The sequence below is a fragment of the Thunnus albacares genome, chromosome 20 (assembly GCF_914725855.1).
Source record: "Thunnus albacares chromosome 20, fThuAlb1.1, whole genome shotgun sequence".
NCBI lineage: Eukaryota > Metazoa > Chordata > Actinopteri > Scombriformes > Scombridae > Thunnus > Thunnus albacares.
Genome location: NC_058125.1, coordinates 16,483,022 through 16,503,956, shown reverse-complemented (window position 1 = coordinate 16,503,956; position 20,935 = coordinate 16,483,022). Strand labels below are relative to the sequence as shown.

The following is a 20,935-nucleotide window of genomic DNA, read 5'->3' as shown; positions in this document are numbered from 1 at the left end:
TGGTCCTTTAAGTAATCCAAAATATAAACAATTGTTGCCTGAGGGCAAAGTGTTTGATAACACATTGGGAAGTTATGCACAGCAGGAAGTAAATTACCTGCATTTGCATAAATAAGACGTAATTGGTAGTTGCTGTGATGCTGATCTGGTGGCACACAACATGTATACGACTGCACTGTTTTGTACTAGAGTGTGTGTTGTATAGGTTGTGTGTGTGTGTGTGTGTGTGCGAGTGAGTGTGAGGCTCCACATAATTACAGCAGTGGTGGTTAACTAGGCGCCGGCATTTGTGGTAATCAGTAGAGAGTGAAGATTGGGGAGCTAAGTGAGCTGGTGTCTCATGCTCTCTGAATGTATCACGCTAAAAACCATCATCTCTAAACCTGCAATCATCACTACAGCACTCATTCACTGCAGTGATACACTTTGTGTTTGTAGCTTTATCCGACAACAACATGTGACTCCATCTAATGTAATCACTCTATATTGATGTCCTCAGAGACCAGCGGCATGTGGGTTTGGAAAACATTCTGTCCCTCTTCTGTTAACCTTGATTAGGTTGTCAGTCAGCACAGTACATACAACATATTCAGGCATAATAATCCTAACTGCTGCTGTTAAGGATAATATTTAATAAATTTGATAAATATTTTATTTATGTTGCATGATTTGCTTGATAATCGGTTGAATGAGCGTAAAGGAAACCTCTTAGTGCCACAAAACACGGAAGGAAAATAAATGGACTTCCTTGGATTCAGTGTTTAGTGTGTTTGATTAATATGTTTATTTAATCAGTTTGTTGTAACACACGTCTTTTTGCTGTTGCCCCCAAACAGCATTGTTTTCCACCAATGCTAGCCATGCAACATTAAAAATTCAGCCCGTAGATACACCACTGAGCATCCAGTTCAAGTCTGGTGCATGAACAGAATCAAAACAGAAATAAACCAGACAAACATCAAGTCCTTAAATGATGAGCCAGTTGAAAAATTTGATAAACTATTAAATGTTTTAGTCATTTATAAAGGTGACTGCTTCTAGCTTCTCAAATATGCAGATTTGCTGCTTTTTTTTAAAAATTTCATGTCATTTTGAAAAAAAAAAAAATCTGTTGATGGGACAAAACAAGCCATTAGGTCAACTTTGTCTCTCTCTCTCTTTCACATTTTATAGAGTAAATATTTAATTGATACATTAAAAAATCAACAGCTCTTTTGATAATGAAAGTAATTAACTGTTGCAAAGGTCTTTAAAATGTAATTTCGGACTGACAAGTTTTTGACCCTCTATATAATTTCCACTAAAATAACCCAATTAATCCGATACATGACAGTAACAGAAGTCAGAGTTTTGCCCTGATTCATTTTTCTATAATCACGTTATTAGTGTGCAAATAAATACAGTAACTATGAGGTGAGATGGTTACCAGCTTGTCTCCTCACAGTCCTGTTTTAATCTTTAAAACCTGTTTGTCTCCTAAAAATTATTACAACCAACTAGATTATCATTCCGACATTTGCTCTTCCCGCATTCCTGCTTTGACTTCAAGTGTCTTTTGTAGGATGTCTCTGTTTGAAAAGCAGAGATTCGTATCTTGGTTGATCTTGTATGTCTTGAGCAGATCAACAACAAGATGCAGCCTGAAGGAGGTGTTGAAATCATATATATATGTGCAGAGGTAACACCAAGTGAAAGTGGAGCACTGTGGAGGGAGGTGAATGGGAGGTCAAAAGTTTCAGAACTGTTATTTACTGAGAACATGACAGTGTGATTAAAACTGTTCTTTTTCTCCCATTTCTCTGTTTTTGTCTGCTTTTAAAACTTTTAATCACTACTATATATCTGTCAAAAGGTATGTAGTAAAAAAAGAAAAAAGGATATTTGTATTTTTTGAGGAAATATTATCTTATTAATTATCTAACTGAGCAAACAACATATTTACTTAGTTATACTAATGCTCAGTAGCTGTGCATGTTTATGTTTCTGAGTTATTTTATCACTGTAGCTCATTGTTTCCCTTTATCATCGAGGCCAAAAAGCCTCTTCAATCCTTTTCCTGTTCTATTTGTTCACGTGCTTCATGTCCATGTGTATTCAAAACCTACTGTATTTACCAGTTAAAATGCAAATGTTGCCCACTGGGAATAATAGCCCCTGGGAGCTGGCTGGGTGTACAGACAGACAGACAGCCTGTGGCTCTCTAGGGCTTTTCCCACAACACTGAGAGCAGAGCCAGGTGAGAGTTTTTCCCCAGGTGTCCCTCACCTGCCATTGTCTGGGCTTAGCGGGTGGCGTCCAGCTCCCACCACCCGTTTGACTCACCAGCGGGTTTCGTGCCCACTTTGCACAGGATGGCTGTTCTTTATTCAGCCAGGAAAAACCCAGTGCTGACTGGGGAGGAACGAGCCTGTCCTGCAGCGACAGTGGGGATTTTGACTCCATGAGGACCCAATTGAACCTGGGAGGGCCTCTCCGAAGCATAATAACAATGATAAACGCACCTCTGTGGCCGGCTTAAAACAGGCAGGGAGAAATATTTTATTGTGCTGGCCTGTCTTGACATAATTTACTCCCGGCTTCTGTTTTTTGCAGTATCAGGAGGTTTAAAATCTTACCTTGTGAAAGGTTGTTTTTTTCCCTATGAGAAGCCTGGTGTCATCTTTAAAACATTCTGATGAGTTTGCTTTATGCAACATCAAACCTTTTCTGCATGTGCTTTGAATTGGCTCAGGATGTAGTGACTCCCTGCCAAAAGCAAAAAAGTGTGTATGTGTGTGTGTGTGTGTGTGTGTGTCTGCAACTTGCATTCATGATTAGAGCAGATGTGTGCATGTGTGTCTGTGAATTTTATACAAAAATAATCGATTTGTCAATTTACAGAAAATGTATTCATCAGTTATTGATCATTTAAGTCATTTCTCAAGCACAAATGGCAATTATTAGCTGATTGCTGTTTTTTTGTGTTTTATATTTTTGTAAATTAAGTTTGGACTGTTGGTCGGACAAAACAGCTATTTGAAGACTTTTTTGGACATTTTAATACAACGATTAATTGACATATGAAAATGATAATTAGTTTTAGGCCCAGTTTGAATAAACTTGTTTTACATACTTTAGAAAAAAAGAATGCCTCAGACATAATCTTCAATTTTCTCAACTTTTCAGGGAAAAAAATTCTGTATTTTATTTTATGACACCACTTCAAATCCTGTCTATAATGGAAGGGTTTTTTTTCCTTTATGTTTTTAAAATTCTTTATTTGGTGTTAACTCTAAAGACTTAAAGTGCATTTTTCAGGTGGTGATTCAGAGAAAAACTCCTTTAATTAGATAACAAGCTTCTATGTTTCAGATTTGCACTTTGCCAGCAGTTTATCAATTACTGCTTGTGGTTTCATACTGCCAGTCAGTCTTTGTCTGGGCGCCTGAGCCTGCTCCTCACCGCGCTGCAGAGCCGTGTTATTGTACTTAAACAAATCAATTCTGTTGCAGTTGAGCTTTTTTTCCTCCATCCCCTGTCATTATGAACTGTTTGCAGTGCAGAGCACATTGATTTTTCACAGCCCTGGAAAAGCTGTTGATGAATAGCACAGAGGTATCTGGGGAGAATCTGGCTTTAAAAAGGAGGCACCCAGCACCGGCCCCTCCTTCTCCTCCTCTCTCCAGACCCATTGAGCCCCCAGCGCTCCTCCACTTTCTCTTTTCAGAGAGCGGCACTTCCAACAGGGGAGAAATGCTGCCTGAAAAATCCTCCAATGATAAAAAAAAAAAGAGGATTAAAAAAAAAGTGTAAGGCTCAAGGGACCGCCTTCTCCCGCTGCATGTGAAAATACAACTTGTGGTTAGACAGTTTTTATATTTGGAGCATTAGCCTTGTCCTGTCAACCAAAGCATGAGCTGAGCTGAAGGCAGAGGTGCTCTGGTTGGGGACAGAAATTGCAAGCATGCTGTGTCACTAAGCAGACGCCTGATGAAAATGATACTCCTAACAGGACATAACTGTAGACTTGAAGGTAAAGGGGAAAAAGGCATTTGTTACATACTTACACACACACACACACACACACACACACACACACATATTCACCAAGCTATAGCAAACCCTAACACCCTCAAGACATTTTTATTCTTTCTTTCTTCTACTATCCCATTCAGCTCCTTGGAATTCCATGGTTCAACATTTAAGGAGTGAAAAAAAAAAAGCTTGTTGGCACCCTCCAACTTTTTCTTTGACTTCATGAAAATGAGTGCCATGCTTATGCTTAAGGAGGAAGTTTAACAAAAAAGAAAAAAAAAAAGAGTGTAGCACAGGAATAAAGAAAAGGACCAATAGTTTGTTTATACTCCTTAACCTCAATCTAAAACTATTACCTTATCCCAGACCCTTCATTCAGAGAGAGGTGACTTTGATTTTACTTATGAAGACATGAATCCTCTTTTCTCAACATCCAAGTTTGACTTTTTTTTTTATTATATTTGAGGTCTTGTGGAGCCGCAAAAGAAAGTTAAAACACTCAGATGATCTCAGTTTCTGCACACACAGTTCAGACACTTGAGTATTGAAGTGGTTGCGTCGTGGAAAAGATGACACATGATAGAATCCAGCCTATGCTTATTATGCTAGTAATTATAACTTCTCACAATGATTAATTCATTAAGGAAAATTAAGTCTCTGTACTTATTTGCTTAGGTGAACACAGATAAGACAGGACTACAAAATAAACCATTTCTGTTTATTTTATAATTGGTTACATTTTAGAGTTCTGTTCTGGTTTATTGTATTAAGTCAGTACTTAAATGGCTTATAAGTAATGCTTTCTCACACACAAATGCTATCACCTACATTTCACCAGGAACTAATGTGGTCATTTTCAAGGGTCTGAATGTCACTGGGCATATGCACGGGCTAAGCTATAGTAAAGGCCTCTCTTAATAGGCTTATCTGTCAATCGAGAGTGAATTGTGAGCTGGCGCGTATGTGCCACGGCAGTGAACTTACTCTGTGGTGGATGTTTATGATACCATACTGATCATGTGAAGTAATGGCTGCTTTTTTGATTTGTCCTTCATGGGCACAAGAGCGTGAAGGAGCTTATCCATGCAGGGAAGAAGGGAAGGAGTGTATCACATTAAACAGGGGCACCTTAACTTTACAATAGGCCCTGGGGGGTCGACAGACGTTTTGGAGCTACCCCAAGTTCTTGCCACAAGTTCCAAGTGCAGGCCTCCCTTCACAGTATGCCACAGCAACAATAATTCAGCACCATGCGTCAATGGACAGCGAAAAATAGTAAATGATGTGTCCTCCTAATCAGTAAACAGAATATGAAACACATCAATATAAGACAATACATCAACAATAAGTAAAGACAAAGCTAAGTTATCAGCCAAGCAGGCCTGTGTATGAGAAGATCAGTCTTTTCAACTAAAAACCTGCAAAGGGCGTATTGTCTTTGCTTCAGAAGTGCTTTCTTCTGGTCTCCTTTGCCGCAAACTCCTTGATTGTGTCTTTAAAAGCCACGGCCCAAAGAATGTCATGCTCAATGGACATTAGGGTGAGGTGGTCCAGTCTGTCTTTTGATGCTGCTTAGTACCGCACCGCCACGTTCAGTCATGACGTAATGACGTAAATCATGTCTTTACAAAGAGTGTTGAAGTACATCGAGAGGATTCATTCCTCATCATGTCCACCTCTGCGTCAAAGGTAGCTTTTACTCTCCTACAACATGTTTACTATGTTTTGGTTTTTTTTTAAGCACATGTCTCGTGAGGCCCCTGGTGGCCCGAGGGCCGGGGCTTAAGCACCGATAAGCCCGTGCATTAAGGTGCCATTGACGTTAAGCAAGGTGCAGATGGAAGCCACTGAGAGCCCAAAAGAGAAGCAAAATCATTGAGTGGGCTTGATTTTCATGTGAAAAAATACAAATGTTATAATTCAGTGTTTGGAGGTTGGTGATTGATGTATTTTCTTTCCCTTTTCTGATTTCTCTCAGAGGCAGAAGACGCGAGGCACTGGAGTGTTTCTCCTCCTGGTCTGTGAATGGGTGGGGGGGTCTTTCGTGGTGAAGAATCAAGGATTAAAGTCAACACAGGTGAGTTGTTTATTTCTATAATGGTAGGAACTATGGAGCCCAGTAGGTGTCCGGAGTAAATTTTGTTTAAAGTCATGCGCACAAATTTGACTTTATGTTGTGTATGTTGTGTATGTTGTGTAATGTATGTTGATGTAGAAGAATCAACTGATTGTTGTGATTAGTTAGCACCCAGAGTGTTAGCAGCAGGCTTTTTTTGGTATTGAGGTGTCTACAAATTAATTAATTGCTTCATTCTAATATATTTTTAGATAATCACATTCACAATTTCCTCTAGTCTACACTCATTTTAATACAGTTGTGATGCTACATTTTGCTGCTATCAGTTAGGCTATGTGCATGTAGCCTACCACTGTGTATGCTAATGGCAAGGTTAACCTAAATACAAAGTTCAAATTTTGCAGCAAAATAAATTAATTTGAATTAAATCACTGCAATCAGTGGATTCACTCTCAGGGATGGGCTACATCTTTCACATCATGTTCAGCTTTGGTGAACTTTAAAACGTGAATATGTTCCTGTCTTGACTGTGATATTTTAGGGAACGGAGAGCCAAAAAAAGTCAAAACTGGAGGAAGCTACCTCTATTAGCCATGTTTCACCATCCATTTTTATCTAACCCTGTGTGTTTAACCACTGACAGTGATAAGACTGAATAAAATATGTTAGCTTATTGCCCCGTTGGCGACCAAGCAAGCTAGTTTACTTCAGAAAGCTTCTCCTCCACAATGATAACATGATGTTCTTTCCTGAGAGCAAATGCAGTAAACAGCAGAGTACAGAGAAAATAGAGAGAAGCTCAAAGAGCTATTGTGACTGACAAACACTATTCCTGGCTTGCTAGTGTGTTAGCTGGAGTTCTAGTTCACTTATTAGCCCTGCAAGCACTTTCAGGTGTTACTTTAATGCAGTGCAAAAAATAGTGAAAGTAGACTGAACATGGGCATTTTAATGAGCCATTTGTACAGATTTTTGATATGGATATAGCTCTATATTCCGGAAAACAAGTGCAAGAATTAATTTGTGCATAAGAATTATATAATTTGAGAGCAAAAAATAACTATTTGTGTGCACAAATTAATTTTTTACCCCTGAGACTTACCAGGCGCCCGAAAAACCTTCTTAATTTCACCTGGAAAGTTGCTTTGCCTGAGAGACTTCTGGAAAAGACATTATGTCACAACTGAAATCAAATAAGCTTGTTACTGGAAACAGATATCAGCCTCCCCTGTCACCACAGTGATTTAAAGGCTACAACTCTGTTTGCTCGGACATGCTCTGCCCTTGCCGTGCTGTTACTGAGTGTCTTTGGTAAACATGTGATGGCAGCAGTTTGTGTGTGGCCAACGCCGGCTCACCTCGCAGAGCATGTTGATTTTATCAGGATTTCCTGGGGGGCTCTGAGTAACAAAGTGCTGAGATGTTGCATCTGTTTATGTCTTGTGCCGACATCCAAGTCCATATGCAGTCCACACACATATAAAGAAGGTCATGACTATCCTCACCACAGGCAAGCCACCAGTTCATCCTCTTTCTTTACGTAATATGTAGCCCAGTGTACGTTCCACTAAAAGGGAGAATTATGTCGTGGAAAGGGAATGTAATTGGTTCATCCACTGTATTATACAATACAGCTATGGCTTCATGGATTAGGAATTGGGATATCCAGCATGCACGCACACACACACACGTACTAGATAAGAGTTAATCTTGATTATAGCAGTGTGAATGCTGAGAAATACAGTGCCCTGACAAACATCTGCCCGCCACACAGCTGAGTGGGATAAACCAAAGTGATTATTGTGGAAATGTCAGGCGAGGTAGACAGCGGGAGCAAGTGAAACGAGGTGGGGGGGATATGACATGAACAGGGACATGACATGAGTACTTCGTCGGTTCTCTCTCTCTCTCTCTCTCTCTCTCTCTCTGTCTCTCTCAATGACCAATTTTTCCTCTATTGATGCAAGATTGCCTTCGAGGAGGGTAAAGCTAGTTGGGTTTGATGGAAAGGCTGCAGTCAAAGGAAATAGCGACAGTCTCAAATAGAGAAGTTTGATCTCTGAGATTGAGGGAGGGGGGGTCAGCAGCCAGATAAATATATATATATATTTAGAGAGAGAGTGAGAGAGAGAGAGAGCCCGGTCAGGTTAGGCTAACCCATTGTCTGTAACTTCGGGGCTAACCCCCTTCACTTCTCCAGCAGTTGGGGAAACAACAGACAAGACTTTTCTTGGTCTTGAGAAGCTGCAGCATTTATGAACTGACACACTGTAGCCTTTACTGTACATTTACTGCCAGACTGACAACTTACTGCTAACCTTTTCCTCTGCTCTGCTCACATTCACCGTCACTTTTCTGCCACTCGCACTCACTCAATCACACGCTCGCTATGCACACATATTAAGTACTGCCTTATTTCTTAAAGGAGCTATGCTAAGAGTTTCCCAGGCAATGACACAGAGCTTGACTCATGTTTCAGAACATCGCTGCCCAGAGGCTCCCAAACACTATTGATTTCCAAAAGAATGGATATTTGGGGTTATTTTTGGCATTAAAAAATAATTTTTTTGGCCTGGCAGGGTCTTGTTGGCATGGCGGCCTGCCAGGCCTGTACAATTATAGGAGAAACACTGGGCTGCAACTAATTATTATTTTTCTTGATTGATTTATTTCTCAGTTATTTTTTGACTATTTGTTTAGTCTAATAAATGTCAGAAAATACTAAACAAATTGCTTGTTTTGTCTGACCAACAGCCCAAAACCCAAAGGTTTACAATGTTGTAAAACTGTGAAAAGCAGCAAGTGTTCACATTAGAAAAAATGGATAATTTTGCAAGATACATGACTTAAAAAATCAATTACTAAATTTGTTGGCAAGGTTTTCTCTTACTTATTTGTAATGTTTCAGCACTAAGCAGTTACGGCACCCAGTTTCATTTCAGCGGGCTGAAGGTTGCCAGGTTGGTCTTTGTCTCTGTGGCACCAGTTTAAGCCCTAATGAATAATTGCTTTCCTCTGTGAAATGTGAGGGGTGCAGACATTCTGTTAACCTTGCTAAAGGAAAAGGGGGGAGGAAAAAAAATCCCCTTCCTGTCAGTGGTCTCTCTTTCTCTCTGTTCTTGTGAGATCTGGAACTGATAAGTGTGAGGCCTCTGGTAACTGAACAGGAAGGATAGAGGGCCTGGCCTCCGAGCCCCTGGCTCTGCACACATGTCCACCTCCCCTGAACAGGCAAACAAAGACAGCAGCGCCTGCCACTTAACTTAAGGTTTCAAAACATTCGAGCCTATTAGAAGGATTATTATGAGGTTTGTTGAGAACCCCTCTCTCTGTTGAGTATAATAACAGAGAGGCATTTTGATAAAACACACGAGGGCCAAATGAATGCTGTGCAGCAGTTTCACACCCAGGCACAATCACAGCTCTCTTGTTCCACTGACCGGTGTTGAGTCAAGTGTAAGTACTTAATTATACAAGCACATGGCAGAGCAGTGAGAGTTTATCATTCAACCCTAACACCCAGAGGTTTGAATGACAAACTGTTAAACTGATAAGCATAATAGTGATGTAGTGTCTGTACGTACTGTAGGTGTTTCCAGAAGCAGGTGCCTTAAAGGAAAGAAACCACAAAACAAAATGTAACATAGAATCTACTTTCACCCACCTCTCAAAATATGACATTTGTTGAAATTAGCTGTTGAGCAGAGGTTGAAAAATCAGTTTTAGAAGCTGAGTTGACTCGGGTTACGTTCATTTCCATCATAACAAAAAGTTTTTAGATTAATGAGCTTGTAGTGCAAACATTTGTCTTCATCTTTACATACAATTTCAACAGGAATTTAAATTTGTTAAGTATTTATTGCATCACACAAAGGCTATCTGTAACTTCAAGGTTATCAACAACAGAATCCCCAAAGACAGTGAAAGATAAAAGGGACTGGAAAGGAAAAAGAAGCTCTGTAATCTTTGTAATGATAATTGTGTAGAGGTCAGGCACCATATTTTGTTAAAAATTAACATGTGCTTGCTAAAGTACTATTTAAAGGGTTCATCTATGTGTTTTTTGTCATGAAAATTGCTTAAGCCAGAAGTTATATGTGAACTAGGTGCTTCCTCTAAGAATATCTTAAGTTTAATTGTGTAATTTATGCTTCATTCCTGCTGTGTTATTGTTTTGGGACTATTTTCTATCTTATGTTGTTTTCATTCTATTCCAAGTTAACAATTGGAAACTGAATCTAGAAAATGAGCCATTGGTAAGGTATTATACCTTGCATTTCTGGACCATTTTGTTGTCTGCTGGTGCATTTTATTCCCGCAGATAACCGGCCAAACATACATGATGTGACATGACAAGATATTTCCAGTGCAGCTACCATGAAAGATTTTTTTTTTTTTAGCTATCTAAACCATCAGTACCAACAGTAAGCTGTCTCCAGCATGGTACAAACTATTTTGATTCCCCTACAATCTAAGAGAAAGGTGCACTGTGTCTACACAAACAGTAGCTTCAGTAATTTAAGTGTAGTGCAGCCACATGCTGCAGATAATGACAGACATGCTGTAGTAAGGGCTCTCCAAAAATTCTCACTCCACTTATTACCAGCAGCTGAATGTAACATGATCAAATTAATTCTGTGAGGTCGTCCAAAAATATTCTGGGAAAGGCAAGAACTCACTTAACTGCATAATAATTACAGAACTACAACAAAAAACTAAATAACAAGAGCACTTGATCATGATAAAAAATGCTGTGGAATGAATTGAACACATAGTGAGAGCATTTTAACAAACTGAAAAAAAAACCATCTGAACAAGCATCCAAGGATTTTACCCTTGAAGCTTTTGTGTTAGCGTGGCATAGATGATGCACAGTAGCTTTTGACTCAAAGACTCATCACTGACATGTAGCAGCTGATGAAAAGGCGATTGTCCTATACAGTACTGGGTGAGTAACTGTGCATGACAAGATAGCACTTGAGCAGGTTTCCCTCTCACAAACTTCTCCATCTACCATCTTATCTTTCGGAGTTTTCCTTAGTACTTAACGCTCATGTGGAATGTCTATCTGATCCCAACTTCTTTTCTTCACAATACCTTTACTAGAAAGGCAACTTTGGGAATCTCAGGCATATCTTTTTGAAGGCCAAGACTGTGGCAGAGATGTTTTCCGGGGTGATGCCCTTCCTATGAGAAAGCACAAGATAACGAGCCAGGGTGACAACTGAATTATTAGCCCATTAGTCACCGGAGAGAAAAGGAGGTGGATGAACATGGCATCCATCAAGAAAGCGCCTCTTTTTTTGCAGATAGCCTCTCCAAACTGCCGCCCAGGAATCTTGTAAGTCTCTCCCACTAATGTAGGAGCTGGAGGCCCAGGGTCAGGGAGCAGAGCTGGAGCTATCACGGTGCTCTCTGCTGCTGCCGATGACCCGGCCGCCTGTCCTAGGAACAGAGCAGCATAACACAGAGGCAGAACTCAGTGTACTGGACTAAAAATAGACGTGGCATCATCCCCACTTTCCCGTAGACACATACAAATGTAGACGCACACACTCTGGTTTGCACCCCAAACCAGTGCAGGCGCATGCCTTCAGAGGTGATCGCAACCGCTTGTGATAGTCAGTGACATGCCAGAACAGGTTTGATTGACAGGGTGACTGCGGTGCTACAAAGTGCGCGTGTATTCAGGACAGATGTTGTCTGCAGCCCGCTCTGATGGCCTGAGTTGACGTACAGCAGCAGGAAGCCATTAAGCAACATTTGGCTCCGAGATGAACCTCTCCACTATTCTCTGACCCTGTTGAATCTCTGAGCCCTCTTTACATCTGATGTGTCTTTGTATAACATATCTGCTTGGCTCTTCTTCAACAAAGACTTCACTGCAAAAAGAAACAAAGATTATTGAACAAATAGCGCTCGGTCCCTTTAATGCAAAATTAAACCTGGTATCCTTTGACATGCCGGATCAATTTCCTGTTCATGATGAATTGTCTGAATAAGCTACACTTCACAAGCTGAACAAATTAATTAATGGCTTGAGCGTAATATGTTTTAAAACACTTGGCATTGAGATGCTGTTGGCTTATGAATGCTCTACCTCAATGCTGCTCTTGAAATACGACCACTAGAGGTGTGAAAATTTCTTGATTCTAAGATGCATCGCGATGCGAACGTGGACAATTCTGCATCGCTTCACAAATGTCAAAAATGGATTTTCCAGATGTTAGTTAAAAAAAAAGTTAGAAAAATTTGGAACTAGTAGTAGTGGCAGTAGTAGCTCATCTTCAAAAAAAGCAGTAGTTGCAAGCATTTTTTGATTTAATGACTAAATAATTACCTTATACAAGATGAAGGTGTTGTATAATGTCAACTTTCTACGCCATCACCTAGAGACTAATGTTAGCAGAGCAGAGCAGCAAACTCCAGCAGTAACACTACAGCATTAAACAACTTAAACCAACTCCGAGGTGAAGAAAATAACTCAGTGCTCAGTCTGGTTCACCTCAAACACCCTGCACCCACTCTGCGTCTTGGACAACTATGTCTTTCCCCGAGAGCAAACGGTGCAGCAGAGAAGTTGCTCTCCACTGCTGGAGACATGACGTTAATAACAACACAGTGGAGCACTCCGCCTCACCCTCAGTTTGTTACTCTCATATAAGCAGGAGACTGTAAGATGCTTTCAGATTAATTAATTCATTAATTAATGCAGTTAACTTCTTAAAATAAAAAGGCTGCGGACCATTTATCTTAATTGCCAGTAATGTCTCATATTGTATTTCGGTGGACTAAGGACACCAGTGAATGGTTTGGCACACAGCATACGGGGGCAAGAGACTGAAAACTGTGCCCCCTTCTCCATTCATTCAATCAAGAATCGATTCTGAGTCGAACTGGACACCCAAGAATCAGAATTGAATGATGAGATTCCCAAAGATTCACACCCCTAATGATCCCATTAACAAACCTTTTCTTCTGCCTAATGCCGCTATATTTTTGCATTTCTCTTTGTCAGTGAGAGCAGTTACTGTGGTCTCATTACGTTGGTAGTCGGTAGGTTGGAGAATATTACCAAGACCCAGTGAGCTTGATTTGACTCCACACAGCTTCCGCTAAATGTTCTATTTGTAATATGTCTGAATAAAGCTGATGAAATGATGATGAAATGATGATAGTGGCAGCGCTGCGGGGCCTTGAATTAGCCCATCAGCTGATCTGACTGCCATTCAAGTGGCCCAGTTTGAACATGTATTTACAGCAGCAGGACAAATATAAGCCTGGATCCTACATGCTGTAGCTGAAGTACAACCCCAGCAGTGTTAGAGCAGAACTCAAGTTGTACTTAAAGTTATTTTATACTTCTCCTATACATTATTGACAGGTCTACTTACTTGTTACTTTTCAGGTTTTAGTACTTTTATAAAGCTTTTATATCTTTTAGCATAATGAAGAAAAACAGGTATATTAGTATTTACTGATGTATCTTTTAGTATAATCAGGTAGTCTTTTGGTATTTACTGCACCTTGTTACATCAAAAGCTGTAATTAATAATTAGTTTCTTTGATTCACAGTACGGTGGATATTACTAATTTATCTCTTCGAGCTCTGTAGCGTGATTGAGAGTTGTACAATGCAGTACATTCAGATCTTTTTGAAAGGAGTTTGCGGCAGACAGGCTGATAGTCATCAATTTCAGACTTGTTTGGTAATTTTAGGGATCAAAGGCGATGATGAGGATGATGATACTGATGCTAATCCCACTGAAGGGGATGATTGAGTCATCACGGCAAAACAGCTGTCTTATGTGCCGCACCCCCCCACCCCCACCCCACCCCACCCTAATGGCTGATGATGACGGTAGCAGAGTCTAAGTGAGTGCAATTGACAGCGGAGTTTGAGCTTCCTCAGGGAGGAGGGAGAGAGGCTGAATCTGAGCAGAGGGAAGCAGGCAGCAGGGTGGCCATGAAACATTCATGCACCTGGGGACTCTTTGCATAAGGAGAGCAAGCTGAGCCAGTAATGAAGTATAGAGCAGAGGACTTTTAATGGCTCTGTTTGTCCTTTTATGAGATTAACTTTAGTCTGCCTTCTTATATAAAATGCATTAAAAGCCTAATTGCATACAGTGATTAAGTGACGACTTTTACTCACTAAAAAAAGGTACTGCCTGCTGCGGTGCCTTGTAGAAAATATTATTTACATTCAGAATAATCTGATAATTAGTACCACAGGTGTGCGGCTGGTTATAGCTCCTAGCTGGACAGCAGAAGGTGAGTTATTCCCAGCCCTCGGCCACTCTGCCTCGGACTGTGAACATGACAACGGTGCACCAAATGTGGACATCCCCAGTTGCGCCGGTCGAACAGTTGTCCCTCCTAAACTCATCCCGCTCAGAGGCTGAAAGCTCCCGTGGGGACAGAAAAGGCGAGGGAGAAGCAGAGGAATGGCAAGATGAAGAGGAGAAGAAGGGAGAAGTAATATTTAGACAGCTGCACGTGTAGTGTCGTGTATCGCTCTCAGTGGAAGGGGGGAGGTTAGAAGTGGAGGGATATTTTGGTGTCCTCAGCTAGGTCTCAGACAAACTCCCTCTGCAGTATTGATGTCACTGCACCCTTCTGACAGCTGTAAACGGACTATAAATCACGAGTCGCAGTCATCTATAGATTTACAAACACCTGCTACCTCTGATTCTATATGGCAGCAGTATATCATCTGTCTGAACTAAGATAAATGAACTTCAATACATTTTGTTCAAAAATGTATTGAAGCTAATCCTTTAGAGAAACCCATCTGAGAGCTCACTGTCAATGTCTCTGTCTTCAACCCTGACCGGCGATACGTGGTACAGTAACGGTGGTTGTGCGAGACAGCTGGTCACATGTCTGCGGTCCTGTGCTAGACTGGCCCTCTGCCTTGAGGTGGTGGATGGCAGCTGACTGCTCTGATTCACTGGGAACTCGACTTGTGTGTTGTACGCCTCACAATGGATTGACTCATAGGGAGTCGAAGCTGAGCTTGTTCAGTGTCCATCTCTCAGCCATTTTACTGGGATTTTCTGTTTGACTCCTTTGTTGCCTCTGTGTTTTGATGGACACAGAGGTCTTTTCTTTTTTACTGTGTATTTTTCTGCATTGTTCCCCCTTTTCATACCAGTGTGGAGTGGCCAGTTTCCCTCCCGTCCTCGCAATGCCGTTCTTGTCTTAGTCACAATGTTGTTCTGGAGAGGATGTGGACTGTTAGTCAGCCTCTAGCTGGCGTGCAGCAGTTTCACTGGAAGTGTATAATATGCACCCACATTGCACCCCCACCCCTTACTCCACACAGTTTGTAGGATTCACTAATTATCCCTCACTGGCTTCCCACTGAACACGTCCAATTGTGTTATGCTGTTCTTATTCCGGTGAAATTCAAACCAGTCCAGGTTGAATAATATATCCATAAGTTTGATATATAATAAGTCTAGAAGTGGTTGCCAGATTGTCAGTTGTCACAGTAACGCAACACCCTTTCCGGCTCCAGCTCCAGTTTTCCAGGCACTCAGCAGTCAACTGTCAAAGCAAGCGATGGAAATATTTGTCACTGTGAAGAGAGCTCAAAGAAATGCTGATACCTCTTCAGCCCTCAGCACATTATGAGAAATCCAATTCAATCTGAGCAAAAGAACTAAGATCAGATTGAACACTGAAAGCTACTAGAAATAAAATATTTCCCACAATGTGAAGCTATGGTTTAAAAAAAAGTCTGTGAACCAACTGCAATAGTGTTAATAGTAAATAGTACTATAAAGCAGCAGGGTTGTCACAGCGGGCATAATTACCTCCTGCATCTCTTGACGATTGTGAAACAAACTATAGCATGTATTTTTTTTTATTTTACAAGGTATTATATCACAATTGTGTGCTTGCGTGTATTTGATTGACGCTGTGCATTGCTAGGAAGTTGAGGCAGGTTCAACTTTTTTGCTGTATGACCTTGTGTCTTTTGGCCAGACCTCATGCTAACACAGTGGTCTCATTGGAATGAATGAGGACGCTTTGTTTTTTTGAACCAGTATCTGTTTGAACACAGCCTTAGTTGGAGAAAATTTTGATTTTTGTATGAAATATGGATAATGCTATGAATGAAAGAACTGTATGCTTATCTCTTTTCAGAACCCTGCTTCTTTTTGAAACATTTTTCTATTCAGCCACCTGATCACCACCCGGTAACCAACGGTCTTTGAGCTCTTCAAGACAGTATTTCTCCTGGTGACGGCACACAGCAAATAAAATATGCCATTATACCTCTACCTGAGGTTACTCTCACTCCCCTATCACATAATAACATGTGTAACACCCTCGCAGCAGCCACTAATTGCTGCTGGATATTAGCGCTGGGTCTCTTAAGACACTGACCTTGCTTTAGCCAATCACAACAGGGCATGTTACCGAGTTGAGCTCTGATCAGAAGAGTCCCCGCAGCATGAATGGGAGGAATTAATTATTCAGACTGGCTGCTTGTATGTTTTGCTGGACACCGCATTTAATGACATCTATAATGGCTTCTTTGTGTGAGATTAATAGTGATGTGAGACTATCAAAGTAGAAAAAGTCCAGTCAGACAGCTCACTGCTCGCCAGGTAAACACAATGAGAAAGATGAGTGTGAGCATTTTTATGACAGCGTTCAGGTTTTTTTTTTCTTTTTATTCACAAATTCATTACCTTGGAGCTTCACACATTTATATGCCTTACTGGTCTCCATCTTATTCTCTGCGATCTGGAACATTTTGTGTTAAACTGAAATGAACCTATGGTAATGAGATGTGTTTAAATATTTATTATACGAGGAAATGAAGAGGTAAAAACCTTTTTAAACAGAGATTAGAGCCTCTTCTCACAATATTTACTTCCCTGCCACCACTGTTTAGCTTCTACAGCTCGAGGAAAAGGCCGACTTATATAATGATCAGTGGTTGGGTTTCCACTGACCTTTTACAAGGCCAGAAAGCACTTTGAATGAATTGAAATGTTTTCACGTCAGTTAGGAAAAGGGGAGAGGTGCATTTTTTGCCTTGATGTCACCTTGATCTTAGTTAAGGGTGGCGACTTTAAGACAATGTTCATTCAGCTGATAAAAGCTTTTAAACGCAACATTTAGATTACTTCTTGTGTCTATTTAATGATCAAATACTGCAAAGAAACCACCCTCTTATCGAAGAGGAGACACACTTTGCAGAATGCAGCACCGCAAGCCACGTTCACTTCACTCATTGGTCAAATGTTTCTAGGGTGGGAGCAAGAACTTCAACACAGGAAGAAGGTCCTGAAGGAGGTCCACTGGCCAAATATAATGTACTATGTTGCGCTAGTTCAGGTCAGACCTCGATTCGTTCTCCAGCTAGTTGTTAGCAACTGTTAAATTCACTCATTGGCATCCCACTATGCAAAGGTCACCTGGCTACACTTTGCTCAAACAGAGTACAGATAGTAATCGGGTCAGATCGAGGTCGGATCACATTCCCACAGCAAACAAACCGCTCCAGAGTTTGTTGAGACCGGACCGAGACCACCTCCTCTAAAGGGTCTCGGTGCGGTTGTATTGATCCAGAGTTCGATTTAACCAGTCTAAAAAGAAGTGCAGGTGTGAAAGCACCCTTAATCAGTGGAGAAACTAAGTTTAAGTTCAAAGCCAATGACCTTAAAAAAGGTTGGAAACTTGAGTCAGTATTAATGGTCTTGACATGTTGATGGTATACAGAATTTGTGGCTGTGAGATTAATAAGATGGTGTCAAATATGCAGATCCTGTTTCAGTTCAAAGTCTAGTAAATAGGGAAATAGGTTGTATTGTGTAAATTTGGGGTAAATATGTTTGTCTTTTACTTTTTAGAATAGTAAATAGATACATTGATGTATTGATATATAAGAGGCAAGGAAGTGGGTTACTAAAAAACTCAAGCACTGCAGCTCTCACAGCTTTCGTGTGTATTTGCTGTAAATAGTCCTGAGCAACAGTAAGGTTACTGACTGTTGTTGCATCTGCATTATGCTAATGTAATGAGAGCAGGAAGCCAATGGAGGCTAGTTGCACTGGATCGCTACGGGACACGAACGCAAGAGTCATCATGCAAATTAGCAGGATGGCTGATCTCTCAAAACAAAAAGTTTAATGAGAGATAAGCAGCCAGGCCGGACCACACCTCCAGTGGCAGGCCAGATTCAGATGCAAGTTGTGCTTTGATATTTCTCTCTAACCAAATGTTCTTATCGCGGCCCCCGAGCAAACATGCAAACAATCTGGCCTGTGTGTTTCCAGTCACATGGGCCAGAAGTGCTGGAGAGTCAGCGTGTCTGTCCTGGTATTTCCTGAGGCTTCGTAAACATACGTACACACACACTCTCCCTCTCTCTCTCTCTATGTCTTTCTCTGTCACACACACACACACACACACACACACACACACACTCATAGAGGTTATATTCAAACAAACAGTCAATAATGATGATATAATAATAATTATCTTTATCTCTGTAGCAATAAGGAAAGGGAAACCAGTTAATATGATCATTAAACTAGATTTAAAAAAGGAATAATAATAATAGTTTGTTACTCGCTGCCTAAATTTCAATTTTCAAAGAGAGTAATGAATTAAAGTTCATAAGTCTAAGCCTGTTATTATCCTAAATTGTCAAAAACAAGCACTCATAAATCATTAGTTACATTTTTGAGCTTGGCTTGACATAAGACTCATTGCTGAATCTGCTTCCAACTTGTGCTTACTTCTGACTTAGAATAGAAAAGAAAAACTGAAGGAAATGAGACTGTATTTTGCACTTTTCCTTTTTTATCTTCTCATACTCATCATGATGGTGTCATTTACAATAAATACACTAAAGGCGGATTAAAAACTCCAAACCACACACTCAGCTCTGAATCCACACTACCATGGAAGACAGTTTAATCCACTCCTGATGCATTTAGATAACTAAAAAGCATATTTTTAGCTATTACACCACCATCACTAAAGATACTAATGGATGTTGTTTGTGTGTGAGTGCGATTATTGTGCTGGACTTTGCCTGTGGATGGCCGTGCATTAAATCATTATTCGATTTAACCAGTTGAGATGTGTGTGTCTCTGTGTGTGTGTGTGTGTGTGTGCGCTCGCACACTGTTTCATCTAATTGATTTGGAGTGTTAAAGCACAGGGTTCAATGAATAGTCTAATCAAAACCTTAGAGGTTGCTGCTAAATGGTAAAGAATGATTTATGTGTCTCAAGCTTTCTTTTTTTTTTAAGCCTGCAGCTTTAAGTGGATTCTTCTACGCGCTTTAGCTCTGTGTTGAACAGAGGGTGTTAATATAATTACTGTAAATAGAAATGTTTGGATCAAAAGTTGGAATACAATTAAATAAACTGAAATCATGAGCCATCAGCTCACGTTTCAACCTCCAGGTGCGTTAAGTGCTCTCTATCTCTTGCCAGTAATCTCTTTTTTTTTTTTTTTTTTTTTTTTTTACCCATTTAGTCGCCTTCTAACACAATTTCATGGTGTTGATACAGAATCTAAAAATTCAATAGCTGAACATGTATGCTGGGATTATAATTTGGACTCTCTGTGGGGGATGTAGGTCAACTGAAAGACTCTATTTCCTCAAATATTGTAATCCCCATTTGTTCTGCTTTTTCACCAGAAACACAGCTTTGAGGTCTTTGTCAGACTACAATGCCCTGGGCAGGACAGTAGCTTAATGCTGTTGTCTTGTTTCCAGATGATTTCTCTACTTGCGTGCCAGTTTGCTTATTGTCATGTGTTTTTGACATTATTTTTTTTTAATTGCTTGCTTTACCTTATGTTCCCTGCAACCAAATAACCTCCTTTACTTTCAGCTTGAACTTTTACTCCTCAATCTGTCCACTCTGTTCCGCTGTGGTGCAAGTGGGACATGTTTATGGTTGAACTGGGGAACAGGGTCAGCAGGATGTACCCATTTAACCTTGCTTGAGACCTGCAGAGAAAGGAAGTCATTCATTTAGTCTCAAGTGATAAAGCCCGGGTGAATAGTTAACTGTCTGCCTTTTCATTGATAAAAAAAAATGATTTCACCATCACTTTCTAAAATGGTTCCACTCATTCAGCGTATTAACGGCTGCACTCAGCCAAACTAATTTCGTGCCTGTTTCTCCGGGCTGGAGGAATAGTTTTGTGAAACCATGCATGAACATGAAAAATTGATTTGTTTATATATCATTTCAGTATAATGGGTTTTTGCCCTGATTCAGAGACAAACCTTGATGTACCTTGTAGGAGAAAAAGGGAAGGATTACTCCACTCGCTGTTCATATTCTGCTCCTGTGTTGTCTAAACCTGATAACAAGTATGGCACAAGACAAGGCTGTCCATTGTGGAAACAGCTTTTTCCACAAAAGTCATTATGCTGGATCAATGCTCCCCGGAGAAACGGCAGGCTCAAACGCCACACACAGAGATGGGGGATTGCGTCAAAATATGTAACAGCCCGAGGCTTTGTTTGATGGTTCAGCAGGGTAAGGTACATACCACATACCTGCAATTATTTCAATGTTTTTTATTCAGCTCACAGAATTCATCTAGTGTCTTTCATACCTTTCTGAAAAGTGTCAAAAAAAAGCATTAAAATGACATGAATCTTTAAAGGGCTGGTACCAAAACTCACTTACCTGGTTTAGACATACAGATAGTTTTGGCCTCATTTGCGCGGGTTTTGAGATACCTACCTCCAATTCAATACAATGGAGGGGAATGGAATTTAATTTGTGGCTCTCAAAGATTTAAAAAATTCAACAACAAGATATTTCTCCAGAAACAATGTCAGCGTTA

The 20,935-nt window shown here is 40.4% G+C and overlaps 1 protein-coding gene across 3 annotated transcripts in view; it reads left to right on the top strand.

The window, feature by feature from the left end:
• Window positions 1-20,935, top strand: part of LOC122970984 (zinc finger MIZ domain-containing protein 1-like) — a 117,652-nt gene that overhangs the window by 24,073 nt on the left and 72,644 nt on the right. For all 3 annotated transcript variants that reach the window (XM_044337402.1, XM_044337403.1, XM_044337404.1), the window contains one exon: window positions 5,993-6,091. The gene's annotated coding sequence lies outside the window, so the exon portion shown is untranslated. The remainder of the gene's footprint in view (window positions 1-5,992; window positions 6,092-20,935) is intronic.